The sequence below is a fragment of the Hordeum vulgare genome, chromosome 5H (assembly GCF_904849725.1).
Source record: "Hordeum vulgare subsp. vulgare chromosome 5H, MorexV3_pseudomolecules_assembly, whole genome shotgun sequence".
Lineage (NCBI taxonomy): Eukaryota > Viridiplantae > Streptophyta > Magnoliopsida > Poales > Poaceae > Hordeum > Hordeum vulgare.
Window position 1 is genome coordinate 579,303,601 of NC_058522.1, and position 14,878 is coordinate 579,318,478.

The 14,878-nt window shown below is 48.6% G+C and overlaps 1 pseudogene; it reads right to left on the bottom strand.

Moving 5' to 3' along the window:
- Positions 1–4,700: 4,700 nt before the first annotated feature.
- On the bottom strand, positions 4,701–14,396 carry LOC123397426 (annotated as a pseudogene).
- Positions 14,397–14,878: the final 482 nt, after the last annotated feature.

Consider the following 14,878-nt stretch of genomic DNA (forward strand, 5'->3'; position numbering starts at 1 on the left):
TTTCAACTTCACTCTGAAATTGCTTCAACTTCTCAAACGTTTCAGACTTGTGCTTCATCAAGTAGACATAACCATATTTACTCAAATCGTCAGTGAAGGTGAGAAAATAACGATATCCGCCGTGCGCCTCCACACTCATCGGACCGCATACATCGGTATGTATGATGTCCAACAAGTCACTTGCACGCTCCATTGTTTCGGAGAATGGAGTCTTAGTCATCTTGCCCATGAGGCATGGTTCGCACGTGTCAAATGAATCAAAGTCAAGTGACTCCAAAAGTCCATCGGTATGGAGTTTCTTCATGCGCTTTACACCAATATGACCTAAGCGGCAATGCCATAAAAACATGGTGCTATCATTGTTAACTCTAACTATTTTGGTCTCAGTGTTATGTATATGTGTATTATCGCTATCAAGATTCAATATGAACAATATCCTCTCACATTGGGTGCATGACCGTAAAAGATATTACTCATAGAAATAGAACAACCATTATTCCGTGACTTAAACGAGTAACCGTCTCGCAATAAACAAGATCCATATATAATGTTCATGCTTAACGCAGTCACTAAATAACAATTATTTAAGTTCATAACTAATCCTGATGGTAACTGAAGTGAAACTGTGCCGACAGCGATTGCATCAACCTTGGAACCATTTCCCACGCGCATCGTCACTTCATCCCTCGCCAGCCTTCGCTTATTCCACAGTTTCTGTTTTGACTTGCAAATATGAGCAACAGAACCGGTATCGAATACCCAGGCACTACTATGGGAGCTGGTTAAGTACACATCAATAACATGTATATCGACTATACCTGATTTTTCCTTGACCGCCTTCTTATCAGTCACATACTTGGGGCAGCTGCGCTTCCAGTGACCCAGACCCTTGCAATAATAACACTCCATTTCAGGCTTAGGTCCAGATTTGGGTTTCTTCGTCGGATTGGCAACAGGCTTACCGCTCTTCTTTGAATTACCCTTCTTTCCTTTGTCGTTTCTCTTAAAACTAGTGGTTTTATTCACCATCAACACTTGATGCTCTTTATGGAGTTCTGACTCTGCGACTTTCAGCATCGCGAATAACTCGCCGGGTGACTTGTTCATCCCTTGCATGTTATAGTTCAACACGAAGCTCTTGTAGCTTGGTGGCAGTGATTAAAGAATTATGTCAGTGATAGCCTCTTGCGAGAGTTCAATCCCCAGATCATCTAGACACTTTGAGTACCAACACATTTTGAGCACATGTTCAGTGACAAACGAATTCTCCTCCATCTTGCAAGTATAGAATTTATCGAAGGTCTCATACCTCTCGATCCGGGCATTCTTCTGAAAGATAAATTTCAACTCCTGGAACATCTCAAATGATCCATGACGCTCAAAGCGACATTGAAGTCCCGGCTCTCAGCCATACAAGACTGCACATTGAACTACTGAGTAGTCCTCCTTGCGTGCTAACCAAGCATTCTTAACATCTTGATCAGCCGCGGCGGGTGGTTCATCTCCTAGCGCAACATTAAGGACATAATCCTTCTTCCCAGCTTGTAGGAGCAACTTAAGATTACGAGCCCAGACTACAAAGTTTCTTCCATCATCTTTCAACTTAGCTTTATCTAGAAATGTATTAAAATTCAGGATGACTGTCGCGTGAGCCATTGATCTACAACACAAATATTTTCAAAGTGGACTCAGACTATGTTCAAGATAATTAGAGCTTAACTACTCAAATTACTTGCTAAACTCCCACTCAAAAAGTACATCTCTCTAGTCATTTGAGTGGCACATGATCCAAATTCACTAACTCAAGTTCGATCATCACGTGAGTTGAGAATAGTTTCAGTGGTAAGCATCTCTATGCTAATCATATCAACTATACGATTCATGCTCGATCTTTCGGTCTCATGTGTTCCGAGGCCATGTCTGCACATGCTAGGCTCGTCAAGCTTAACCCGAGTGTTCCGCATGTGCAACTGTTTTGCACCCGTTGTATGTGAATGTTAAGTCTATCACACCGATCATCACGTGGTGTTTCGAAATGACTAACTGTAGCAACGGTGCACAGTCGGGGAGAACACAATTTCGTCTTGAAATTTTAGTGAGAGATCACCTCATAATGCTACCGTCGTTCTAAGCAAAATAAGGTGCATAAAAGGATTAACATCACATGCAATTCATAAGTGACATGATATGGCCATCATCATGGGCTTCTTGATCTCCATCACCAAAGCACCGACACGATATTCTTGTCACCGGCGCCACACCATGATCTCCATCATCATAATCTCCATCAACGCGTCGCCATCGGGGTAGTCGTGCTACTTATGCTATTACTACTAAATCTACGTCCTAGCAATATAGTAAACACATCTGCAAGCACAAACGTTAGTTTAAAGACAACCCTATGGCTCCTGCCGGTTGCCGTACCATTGACGTGCAAGTCGATATTAACTATTACAACATGATCATCTCATACATCCAATATATCACATCACGTTATTGGCCATATCATATCACAAGCATACCCTGCAAAAACAAGTTAGACGTCCTCTAATTTGTTGTTGCATGTTTTACGTGGCTGCTATGGGTATCTAGTAGATCACATCTTACTTACGCAAAATCCACAACGGAGATGTGCAAATTTCTATTTAATCTCTCCAAGGACCGCCTCGGTCAAAACCAATTCAACTAAAGTTGAAGAAACCGACACCCGCCAGTCATCTTTATGCAACAAGGTTGCATGTCAAGCGATGAAACCAGTCTTTCGTAAGCGTACGAATAATGCCGGTCCGGGCCGCTTCAATCCAACAATACCGCCAAATCGAGAAAAGACTAAGGAGGGCAGAAAATCGAACATCGCCGTCCACAAAACCCTTTGTGATCTACTCTAGATTATATCTACGCATGAACCTAGCTCATGATGCCACTGTGGGGAAACGTCGCATGGGAAACAAAAAAAATTCCTACGCGCACGAAGACCTGTCATGGTGATGTCCATCTATGAGAGGAGATTTGGATCTATGTACCCTTGTAGATCGCATAGCAGGAAGCATTAAGAAACGCGGTTGATGTAGTGGAACGTCCTCACATCCCTCGATCCGCCCCTCGAAGCATCCCACGAACCGTCCCGCGATCCGTCCCACGATCCGCTCCGATCAAGTGCCAAACGGACGGCACCTCCACGTTCAGCACACGTACATCTCGACGATGATCTCGGCCTTCTTGATCCAGCAAGCAAGACGGAGAAGTAGATGAGTTCTCCGGCAGCGTGACGTCGCTCCGGTGGTGGTGAAGGATCTACTCCTGTAGGGCTCCACCCGAGCTCCGCAGAAATACGATATAGAGGTAAAACTATGGTGTCTAGATCTGAGTTGCACGTGGCAAAAGTTGTCTCAAATCAACCCTAAATAACCACTAAATATAGGAGGGAGGGGGAGGAGGCTTGCCTTGAGGGCCAAGCCCTCAAGGGTGCGCCGGCTAGGGAGGAGGAGGAGTCCTACTCCAATCCTAGTCCAACTAGGATTGGAAAGTGGAGTCCTTCTCTTCCTTCCCACCTTTTTTTCTTTGGTTTTTCTTTCTTGGCGCATAGGACCTCTTGGGATGTCCCACCAGCCCACTAAGGGATGGTGCGCCACCCCTAGGGCCTTTGGGCTTCCCCCGGGTAGGTTGCCGCCCTCCCGGTGAATTCCGGAACCCATTCGTCATTCCCGGTAATGCCCGAAATCCTTCCGGTAACCAAATGAAGTCATCCTGTATATCAATCTTCATCTCCGGACCATTCCAGAAACCCTCGTGACGTCCGTGATCTCATCCGGGACTCCAAACAACATTCGATAACCACACATATAACTCAACTATACTAAAACATCGCCGAACCTTAAGTGTGCAAACCCTGCGGGTTCGAGAACTATGTATTCATGCCCTGAGGTACTCCTCGGTAAATATCCAATAGTGGGACCTGGATGCCCATAATAGATCCTACATATTCTCCGAAGATCTTATCGGTTGAACCTTAGTGTCAAGGATTCATATAATCCCGTATGTCATTCCCTTTGTCCTTCGGTATGTTACTTGCCCTAGATTCAATCGTCGGTATCCGCATAATTATTTCAATGTCGTTACCGGCAAGTTTCTTTACTCGTTCCGTAATACAAGATCCCGTGACTTACACTTAGTCACATTGCTTGCAAGGCTTGTGTGTGATGTTGTATTACCGAGTGGGCCCCGAGATACCTCTCTATCACACTGAGTGACAAATCCCAGTCTTGATCCATACTAACTCAACGGACACCTTCGGAGATACCTGTAGAGCACATTTATAGTCATCCAGTTATATTGTGACGTTTGATGCACACAAGGTATTCCTCCGGTGCCAGTGATTTATATGATCTCATGGTCATAGGAATAAATACATGACACACAGAAAACTATAGCAATAAAACGACACGACCAATATGCTACGTTCATAGTTTGGGTCTAGTCCATCACATGATTCTCCCAATGATGTGATCCAGTTATCAAGCAATAACACTTTGCACATAGTCAGAAAACCTTGACTATCTTTGATCAACTGGCTAGCCAACTATAGGCTTCCTAGGGACATTGTTTTGTCTATGTATCCACACATGTATCTATGTTTTCATTCAAAAAAATTGTAGCATGGATAATAAACGATTATATTTAAAAAAAAAATATAATAATAACTATTTGTCATTGCCTATAGGGCCTATTTCCAACACTTCGGGGCGGCGGAGGGTGGCCGGATATGGCCGGGGCGGCGACGGCAAGGCGAGGCGGCGCGGCGGCTGGTGCTGCTCAGCTTGCGGCGGCGGCGGATGGGGCGAGCTCCGGCGAGGGCTCCAGAGGTGGGCACGGTCGCCGGAGACGAGGCAGCAGGCCACTGGCCCGCGCGAGGAGGGGACGCAGCACGACCTTGGGAGCAGATTGGGGAAGGGGCGGCCTCCAAGCGGCAGCGGCGCGTTCCGAGCCCGGGAAGGGACGGATCTGGTCCCAGATGGGCCTGGCGGCTGAGGGAGGAGAGAGGAGACTGTGGCGGCTAGGGTTTGGGGTTAGCAATGGAAACGAGGTGGGAGAGGGGTTGGCTGTCCAAAATAGGCAAGGAGGTTGTCTATTTATAGACAGAGGCTAGGGTTAGCAGAATTTTGCCCCGGTTTCAGCCGCGCGATCAAAATCGGACGGTCTCGAACGCGGGGACGGGCTAAGTGGTTGCTTAGAGTGGCTACCGGAGACGATAGGAAAAAGGGCACCCGACAATGTGATTTACAACACCGAAAAACATCCGATGATAACCGAATACGGTGCTGCTACGGTCGATCGTTCGGGTACCAGACGAACTCCGATTGCGACGAAAATTGGCAGGTGACATACCTATATATAAATAAGACCGCACATCAAGTTTCAACCAAATCAGAGGTAGTTTATACACACTTTTAAAAACGAGGTTTTGACGATGTCACGGGCGCATGCGTGTGTGGTCGGGCTCAACATGATCAATGACGACAACGGAGAGAACCGGCAACTAATAACGGATGCATGTTTAAAAAACTGGCGTCAACAGAATGCCGATGCAATGTGGATGATGCGCATGATGCGATGATAATGGGACAAATAAAAATAATCACACGTCGACGACGGAATAAGAGAGGAATCTTCTGGAGCGTCGGATTCGGACTGTCACAAGTGTGCACGCCTCTTAACCCCTAAGAACTGCACAACCATCCAAACCAAACCAAACCAACATACGCAGCCCTTGTTTTTACCGTCTGTTGGAGCTGCTTTTTTGGCCTCAGACGGTCCAAAAGTTAGTTACTTTTACATTTGGACCATCTATTGGAGATGTTCTTACATGATTCTTATCTATATATACTGGCGGCATTTTATTTTTTAATTAACGCCAAACTAACATATACAACGGTTACAGTGGCAACTAGCTACCTGCAATGTGCTGGCTACATCTATTTAAGCTTTTCCTCAGTTGGAACTGTTGAGAAAATAGGCAATTTTTCGAACAGATTAATCCATGAAATAATTACTAACATGGTATTGACTAGGTTCATGACATACTGATCACGGAGTATAATAGCAAGTACTACGCATATAGCAGAAACATCTACGCATGTAGACAATAGTACTAGTGCAGACAGAAACAGGAGAGAGACAAACACATCATACCCTCCGATCGGCCAGTTGGCCGTAGCAGCAGCGGCGGCGGCGGCAGTATCCTCTGCCGCCTTCTTCTCGACTTCGGCCTTCTCGCAGAGATGGTCAGCTTCGCTTGGTGAAGACATGGCGATGACGAGGGCGACGCGGACGTAGACGAAGCAGACGGACGGAGGCGGGCAGTCGTGTGATCGCTCCCCAGAAACCTAATCGCCCCTCTCCCGTACAGGAACCGGAGAGGCGAGGTTTCGGAGGCCTGCTCTCCCGTCGACCGTGTACGCGGTAAACGGGACGGAGTCGCCGGCGGCAGCAACAGTCAAGGAAAGAACGCATGAGGCAGATGTGATCTGATTCTCGTGATGACTAGGGTAGGTGATAGCCTGGTTATAAAGGCGGCTGGGTGGAGAGATGTGGGCCAAACCCACGTCCGAGTCGGTGACAGCCACGATCCGACGTCTCGGATCGTGCCTTGTCCGTTACGTAAAAATAAGCGCGTAGGTATGCCGCGGCACGCCGCGCCGGGGGCGGAGGAGGAGTGCGCGAGGGCACCTTCTCTTCTCACTTTCCAATAGCATGTGGAAGAGAAGCCCTTATAAAGGGGTCCAACTTCTCCTCCACTAGCGGAGTGGGACTAAACTTCCCACCACCTTGTCATGCCACCACCTACATGGGCTCTTGGAGATTTTTCTGAAATTTGTCTTATGAGCCTAAGGCCCATCTCTAATTTCAACAGGAACAGCCTGATTGATATTCACCGACGATACCTGCTATCAAACTTCTTTCCAGGGGACTCGAGCCTCTGCAGCAAAGCTTTCTTTTCCTCTTCGGGGAGCGCATTGAACATGAAGACAGACTTGTCGCCAATGTCGTCCTTGATTGTGAGGAGCAGAACAGAATTGTAAGGTTCGGTCGAGAGCTCCAATCAATGGTAAGTACGAGTACTTGTCACTAGAAGGCAACTAGGTTATACCTTAATGGGCTGCTGGAATTTCCTCGCGGCGAACACGGTGAAGAGAGCCATCACACCCCTAAGGCTGGTTGCATGCATATGATACTAGTGTATGATACCACATCCGTAATGCATAGTATCATATGTTAGTATAATAGTGTAGTTCATTTATTGCCATGCAAGACACGTAGTAACACATCATTTAATATGATACGGTATCATGATATGATACTCAACCCTCTCTTTCTTCATTTAATTCTATGCCACCTCATCGAAAATACCTAGTTGACATGCATGATACTACATATGATACTACCATTACGAGCAGCCTAAGAGGCTCAATTTTACCCCATCATCCATGAAACCAGACTGCATAGATGTTCAGACAACAAGTGTAAGAAAATACAGGTAAATCGGCACATCCAGTCCTGTCTGTTTGAGCTGATGAGGTGCTAGATCACAGATATTTTATTTACCAGGTGTCCAAGAAGAAGGATTGGGATAGCAAACGAAGATACCAGCTTCCAATTTCCCATAGCAGAGACCTGTGAGTGAGAATGCATTTTTCGTCAGACACATTTCACAAATTGAACTGCTGAATCATTCAATCCAAGGATTCATTCAACGAATTAATCAATCAGAATGCATCAACACTACTGTTGGCTTTTGAACGTGCGTATGCAGCTGTACAGGCGTGCCGACACGATTCTTGCTTCGGCCTGCTACTTGATGGAACTTGCGTAACTAGCGACACGAATAAAACTGATCGATGGATTTGATGGCTAAAGGCCCGTGTCGAGCCTTTGCTTTGTATTGCTTTTCGTTTTTCTGGTGTTACAATCAACACCCCTAGGGTGTCTTTTATACACGTCCACAAGGGACTATGGAAATAGACTAAGACTAGGAATCCTAATACTACTAGGACTCGGTTTTGCTTTCTTTTCTAATCCTAAAGAAACAACATGATTAACTTCTACATTCACCTCCTTAATCTTGTTCCTTCACTTCACTTCTTGCACTCCGACTTTCCTCCTCATCTCGATGAACTTCTGTCGACCGAGGGACTTGGTGAAAATATCGGCAAGTTGGTATTTCGTGTTCACATGTTGAACCTCGATCAACCCTTCTTCAATGCACTCCCGGATATGGTGGAACCGGGTATCTATGTGCTTGCTCCTTTTGTGATGAACCGGATTTTTGCACAACGAGATTGCAGCTTGGTTATCGATCTTCAGTGACACCTTCTGCACCTCCCGCTTTGCAAGAATAGCTAGGAGTCTTCTCAGCCACACTGCTAGACAAGCCGTCGTGCTTGCCGCTATGTATTCTGCCTCGCATGAAGACAGTGCCACCACCTTTTGCTTCTGAGAATCCCAGCTAATCGGATTCGGGCCAAGGTAGAAAAACATGCCTGTTGTGCTCTTTCGGTCATCAACATCACCTGCCATGTCACTATCTGAATATCCACGAAGGATCAATCCTTCCTTTCCCTTTCTGTACCTGCAACCAATATTAATGGTGCCTTTCACATAGCGCAAGATTTGATTGACCGCGCTCATGTGCTCGGTTGTCGTATTCTCCATGAAACGACTCACGATCCCAACTGAATAAGCCAAGTCAGGTCGGGTATGCACCAAATATCTTAGGCTTCCCACAAGCTTCGATATATTGTGGTGTCCACCGACGGATTTGAGCTACGCTTGCTCAACTTGTGACGTTGGTCCATTGGAACTTGTGTCTCGTAGCAATCGGACATGCCACACTTTTCCAATAACTTGACCGCATAAGCCGATTGACATAGGGAAATCTCTCCGGAGCTTTGCTTCACTTCGATGCCCAAGTAATAGCTGAGTAATCCCAGATCACTCATGCTAAACTTGTTCTTCATTTGCGCCTTGAAACGTTCAATTTCTTGTACGCTATCTCCAGTGATAATCAGATCGTCGACATAAACTCCAACTAGCAGGTTTGAGCCTTTGGAGTTCTTTGTATAGACTGCGTGCTCGAGGGGACATCTCTTGAACCCGAGCGAGACCAGACTTCGGTCTAACTTTGAGTTCCAAGCTCTTGGCGCTTGCTTCAACCCGTAAAGTGCCTTCTTGAGCTTGTAAAGTTTCCCTTCTTCGCCTTTCTTCTCGTAGCCGAGGGGTTGTTCCACGTACACTTCTTCTGTGAGATCGCCGTTGAGGAAAGAGGATTTAACATCCATATGATGAACCTTCCAATCCTCTTGTGCTGCCAAAGCTAGGAGCACTCTCACCGTCTCGATTCGAGCAACCGGTGCAAACACCTCATCATAGTCAACTCCTTGACGTTGAACGTAGCCCTTTGCAACGAGTCTTGCCTTGTACTTCACAATGGCACCCTCCGTGTCCTTCTTTAACTTGTAAACCCACTTCAAACCTATCGTCTTTTGGTTTGGAGGACGGGTTACCAAAGTCCACGTGCCATTGCTCTCAATCGCCTTCATCTCCTCATCCATGGCGTGCGTCCAACTACGGCTTTTGCTCGCCTCTACGAAGTTTGCCGGGTCCTCAACTCCGAACAGACATAGTCCGGAGTACTCGAGCGTAACTGGCTTTGTGTACTTGTAGACTTTCTTGAGGGTCTTGTAGCGACAAGGCCCTAAGGAGTCCGTTGTGGCTTGCGAAGGAGGCGACACAAATTGTGTCGGTGTTGATGCACTTGAGGAAGATGGCTGAGACCCTGGTGTGTCATCGACATCCGTGTCGTCGGCGTAGTTGTCGTGACCGTGACCATCATCTTGATTGTCGTCGTCACTATGCGCCTCGTTGTCGATGTTGTTGTCGAGATCTCCGCCTGTGTCGTGAGCGGCGTTGTCGCTATCTCCTTGCGACCTATGCGCGTCGTCGTCGGTGTCGGCACCATGATGATCACTACCATTGTGGTCACCTTGGTTGGGCGTCTTGCAAACCACCTGGACATCCTCCCATGCATTATCATCAGTTGGAAATTCAACCGTGAATATGTTACCGTTTGGAGCATTGTCGGCTGGTACACTCCAATTCCACGCTTTGTTTTCTTCAAACACGACGTCGCGTGAAATCCGTAGATGCTTGGTTTGTGGATCATAGAAGCGGTATGCCTTGGTGTCGGATCTCCTCTCGTATCCGATGAACACCATCTTGGTGCTACGATCGGCAAGCTTTGAGAGATGCGGCTCCGCCGTCTTCACATGTGCCACACACCCAAACGTCCGTAGATGAGACACATTCGGCTTACGTCCGTAAATTGCTTCATACGGAGTCTTGCCGACCACCGGCTTCGTTGGAGCCCGGTTGAGAAGATAGACCGCCGTCGAGACAGCTTCTCCCCAAAAAGTCCCCGACAGGTTCTTGCTCTTGAGTAAACTCCTTGCCATATCAACGACGGTTCGATTGCGCCTTTCAACGACCCCATTCTGCTGCGGCGTGTAAGTTGCCGTGAGGAACCTCTTTATGCCAATCTTCTCGCAATAGTCGTTGAACTCATTCGACGTAAACTCTCCGCCGCGATCTGTTCGTAGAGCGCGAACCTTCAGCTTGTGTTCCATCTCCGTTGCAGCCTTCAGCTTCTTGAACGCTTCAAACGCCTCATCTTTAGACCGTAGGAGAACGACCCACATATATCTCGACTAGTCATCTACCACAAGGAAGAAGTACTTCTTTCCTCCGTGAGTTGCCGCGGTGATAGGGCCACATAGATCACCATGGAGCAGCTCGAGTGCATCACTTGCACGATAGGTAGACTGAGCAGGGAACGGCCTACGGTGCTGTTTTCCAACCAAGCACCCGTCACATACTCGATCAACATGGTCGATAACTGGCATCCCGGATACCATCTCCATCTTTGACATATTTTTCAAGGCGTGGAAGTTAACATGTCCAAATCTAGCATGCCATAACCAGGAATCATCATCACTCTTGGCGAGCCAACACTCCGGTTGAGATTGATCAAGGTTGAGGATATAGAGCCTGTTCCGTGTGCAACTAACACGAGTTAGCACGTTCCGGAGGTTGTCGAAGATCGTCATCACTCCGTTCTCGATATCCACCTTGCATCCATTCTCGTCAAGCTTCCCGATAGAGATGATGTTGTTGCGAAGCCGTGGGATGTAGTACACTCCGGTGAGTATGCGATGTTCTCCTGTGAGACCCTCGAAGAGGACAGATCCTTGCCCACAAATCTCCACATTTGAACCATCACCAAACTTGACCGAGCCTTCAACATCATATTCCAGCTCGAGAAATTTCTCCTTGCATCCCGTCATGTGGTTACTTGCACCCGTGTCGAGATACCACGACACGTTGTGATCCCCGGATAACTTAGGTATCACATTCTTCTCATGAAGTAGCACCTCCCGGCTTGGTTTCACAACCACTGTTTCAGCGAGATCACAAACTTCGGCCATCAGAAGACCTGGACCTTCGTCTTCCTCCTTTGCCAAATTTTCCTTGATCTCCCGCTTGTCAGGCTCCGGACAATTCTTTGCAAAGTGACCCATCTCATTGCAGTTATAGCACTTGACCTCGGACATATCCAAGTTCATCGGTCTGCCTTACCATGACCTTGTGGTTTGCCTTTTCCTTTGCCTTCTCCAGTTTGTCCGCCGCGCGTTGCGTTGCTTGAGCCCTCGTTGCCATCACGCCTTCCTTTGCTACTTGGGGACTCCCAATCTGCACGCGAGTACATGAGTTGGTCACTACCTCCTCCGTTGCCTTTTCGACAGCCACGAGCATTCTCTTCCCACGTCCGCAGGCATCCGATCGCCTCCGTTATGGTCATGTCGTCGATGTCGTAAAGCTGCTCGAGCGTGCCGATGATGTACGTGAATTTATCAGTGACTGAACTGAAAAACTTCTTCACGATCTCGGTCTCATCGAGCTTTGCACCAAGCGCGCGGACCTCTCCCACCAAAGTAGTAAGACGCATGGCGTAGTCATTCACCGATTCAGTTTCCTCCATCTGCAACTTGTGAAATTGGCGCTTCAGCACTTGTGCCCGTGCCTTGGTGACGCGATCTTCTCCGATCCTCATCTCCTTGAGTGCGTTCCACGCCTCTCTTGCCGTCTCGAACTCCGCCAATGTCATCAGCACGGAATCCGGCACAGACTGGGCTATGGCGGCCATGGCACCTTCGTCGCGCTCCTCGTCGACGTCGTCGTCCGTGATGGCCTCCCACACTCGAAGAGATCGGAGAATAATTTTCATCTTCACCGTCCACATGCCGTAGTTGGCGTCGGTGACCATCGGGTACTGGATGGGGATGTTGCGATGCGCCTGGACGTTGGCGCCGCTTGTTCCTCCACCACTCATTGCTGACTTGCCGCCCTTCTTCACCTTGTCGCCGTTTTTGTTCGCCTTCGGACCGCCTTTGCCGGACTTAACCGACTCAGCGTCGCTGTCCGTCATCGTAGATAGTAGATCGTCGAGGCTCTGATGCCAATTGTTGGCTTTTGAACGTGCGTATGCAGCTGTACAGGCGTGCCTACACGATTCTTGCTTCAGCCGGCTACTTGATGGAACTTGCGTAACTAGCGACACGAATAAAACTGATCGATGGATTTGATGGCTAAAGGCCCGTGTCGAGCCTTTGCTTTGTATTGCTTTTCGTTTTTCTGGTGTTACAATCAACACCCTTAGGGTGTCTTTTATACACGTCCACAAGGGACTATGGAAATAGACTAGGACTAGGAATCCTAATACTACTAGGACTCGGTTTTGTTTTCTTTCCTAATCCTAAAGAAACAACATGATTAACTTCTACAACTACAAATATCTCTGCCATCGATGAAATAAGCTCACACAATCAGTACAAAGATTCTAAGATAAACCAATCTATTTCACGGTTCAGTCATAAGCAGAAACGGTAATTGCAGGAGCACCTTCCTTGAAGACGAGGCCAGTGAGCGCGGCGAAGGTCGGCCCGACGAACCACATCGTGTCAGGGTGCTCGAGCACATAGCCACATACCGGACGAGCCCCTCGTCGAGCGGCCTCGCGGCGAGGGCGTAGGTGCCGACGGACCCGAGCACGCCGACGTCCCAGAGCGCTTGGAGGAACCGCTTGATGGGGGTGACGTAGATGTGGATCAGCACGAGCGACAGCCCGAGCCCCCCGGCCCCGGCGGCGTAGAAGAGGTCGGCGCCCTGCCGGACGGCCTCGCCGACCGCGTTCCCCTCAGGAAGGATGCGGCGGCCGTGACCAGCCCGGCCCGGTACAGCAGCACCTCACGCACGTCCGCGCCGTACACGCAGTTGTAGACGGTGGTCTGGTCCGCGAGCCCGTCGCCGGCCGCCCTCGCGAGCTGCAGGGCGCCCGTGGCGCGGCGGCCGCTGCCGAGCGGCGCGAGGAGGGAGGGTTTCTTGGGGGCGACGAGGCTGGGATGCGGCGGCAGCGGCGCGAGCCGCAGGAGGGCGGTGGTGGTAGACTGGTAGTAGCAACGAGGAGGCGCACATTTGATGAAAAGACATCTCTTCTATTAACGAGGAGACATTTTTCAGGTTGTTTCCCTCGTTAGAGCATCTCCAACAGCCGCCCAAAAACTGCTATGCGCGCTAAAAGATTTGTTTTTTGGGCGCCGGACTGCTCCAGTAGAAGCTGCAAAACGCTGCGCGCGCTAAAAACTTCTGGGCACGCGCTTAAAAACGCTATCGCGCGCAGCATATTGTTGAAGTAATCCAAACGTATACTGATTAGGACTAGTAGTTTGATCAGCTTGCCGCTTTATTCGGCTAGGAAACTATTTGGGTTTGTGTGCTCACGTGAGCAAGATAGGAAAGTTAAGCTGTCGGGTTGGACTTGGCATCTCATTCCGAGTAGAGTAGTAGTCGGAGTTAAAGTTGGAGTACGAGTATGTGCTTGTGTTAGAGATTTGTCTGCTGCGTATACCTATATAAACGCAGGCAAGGTGTGTGAGATTTGTACCAGAAAAACGAGAAAAGCAATAAAGAGATTATTACGAGGCACGACACGTGCCTCTGGCCATCTTCGTGTTGCTGCGTTCGCGTGCGTGTGTTTTGGTCCCGGTGTTTGCGTAAGCGCCGGTGAGATATCGAGTGCTACAACTAGTTCGTATACGTTGAGCTGAGTTGCACGTACACGACTAGTCGAGCTGCAGGGTGATCGTGTGTTCGATCCTGAGGGCGAAAAGCCAACAATTGGTATCAGAGCAAGGTGTGGAGGCTTCGTCGTGAAGTTGGGTCACGGTGGAGTTGTCGTCGCCGTCAAGTTGTGTCACGGACGACGGAAAATCGAAGAAGAGGATCATGTCGACTTCGAAGGCGAGTGGTGGTGGTGTGACCATCCAGTATCCCATGCTTGATGGTGACAATTATGGGGTGTGGGCTGCAAAGATGAAGATCTTCATGCGTGCGCGTGGAGTTTGGGCAGCGGTGGAAGGTGAAGGCGCGGTCGAAGAGACAAAGGACCAAGAGGCTTTCGCCATCATAGCCCAAGGTGTGTCTGATGCCGTTTTCATGTCTATATCGGAGAAAGAGACGGCAAAGGAAGCTTGGCAAGCGCTCAAGGAGATGCATGCTGGAGATGATCGTGTCAAGAAGGCACGTGTTCAAGCTCTAAGGAGGGAGTTCGAGAGGATGAGCATGAAGGCGTCAGAAGGGGTTGGTGAATTTGCGTTAAAACTAACCTCCCTAGTGAATGAGATGCGAGCTCTCGGATCAAAGATGGAAGACATCGCAGTTGTGGAGAAATTACTATGAGCCGTTCCCGACAAGTTTTTACCGATTGTTG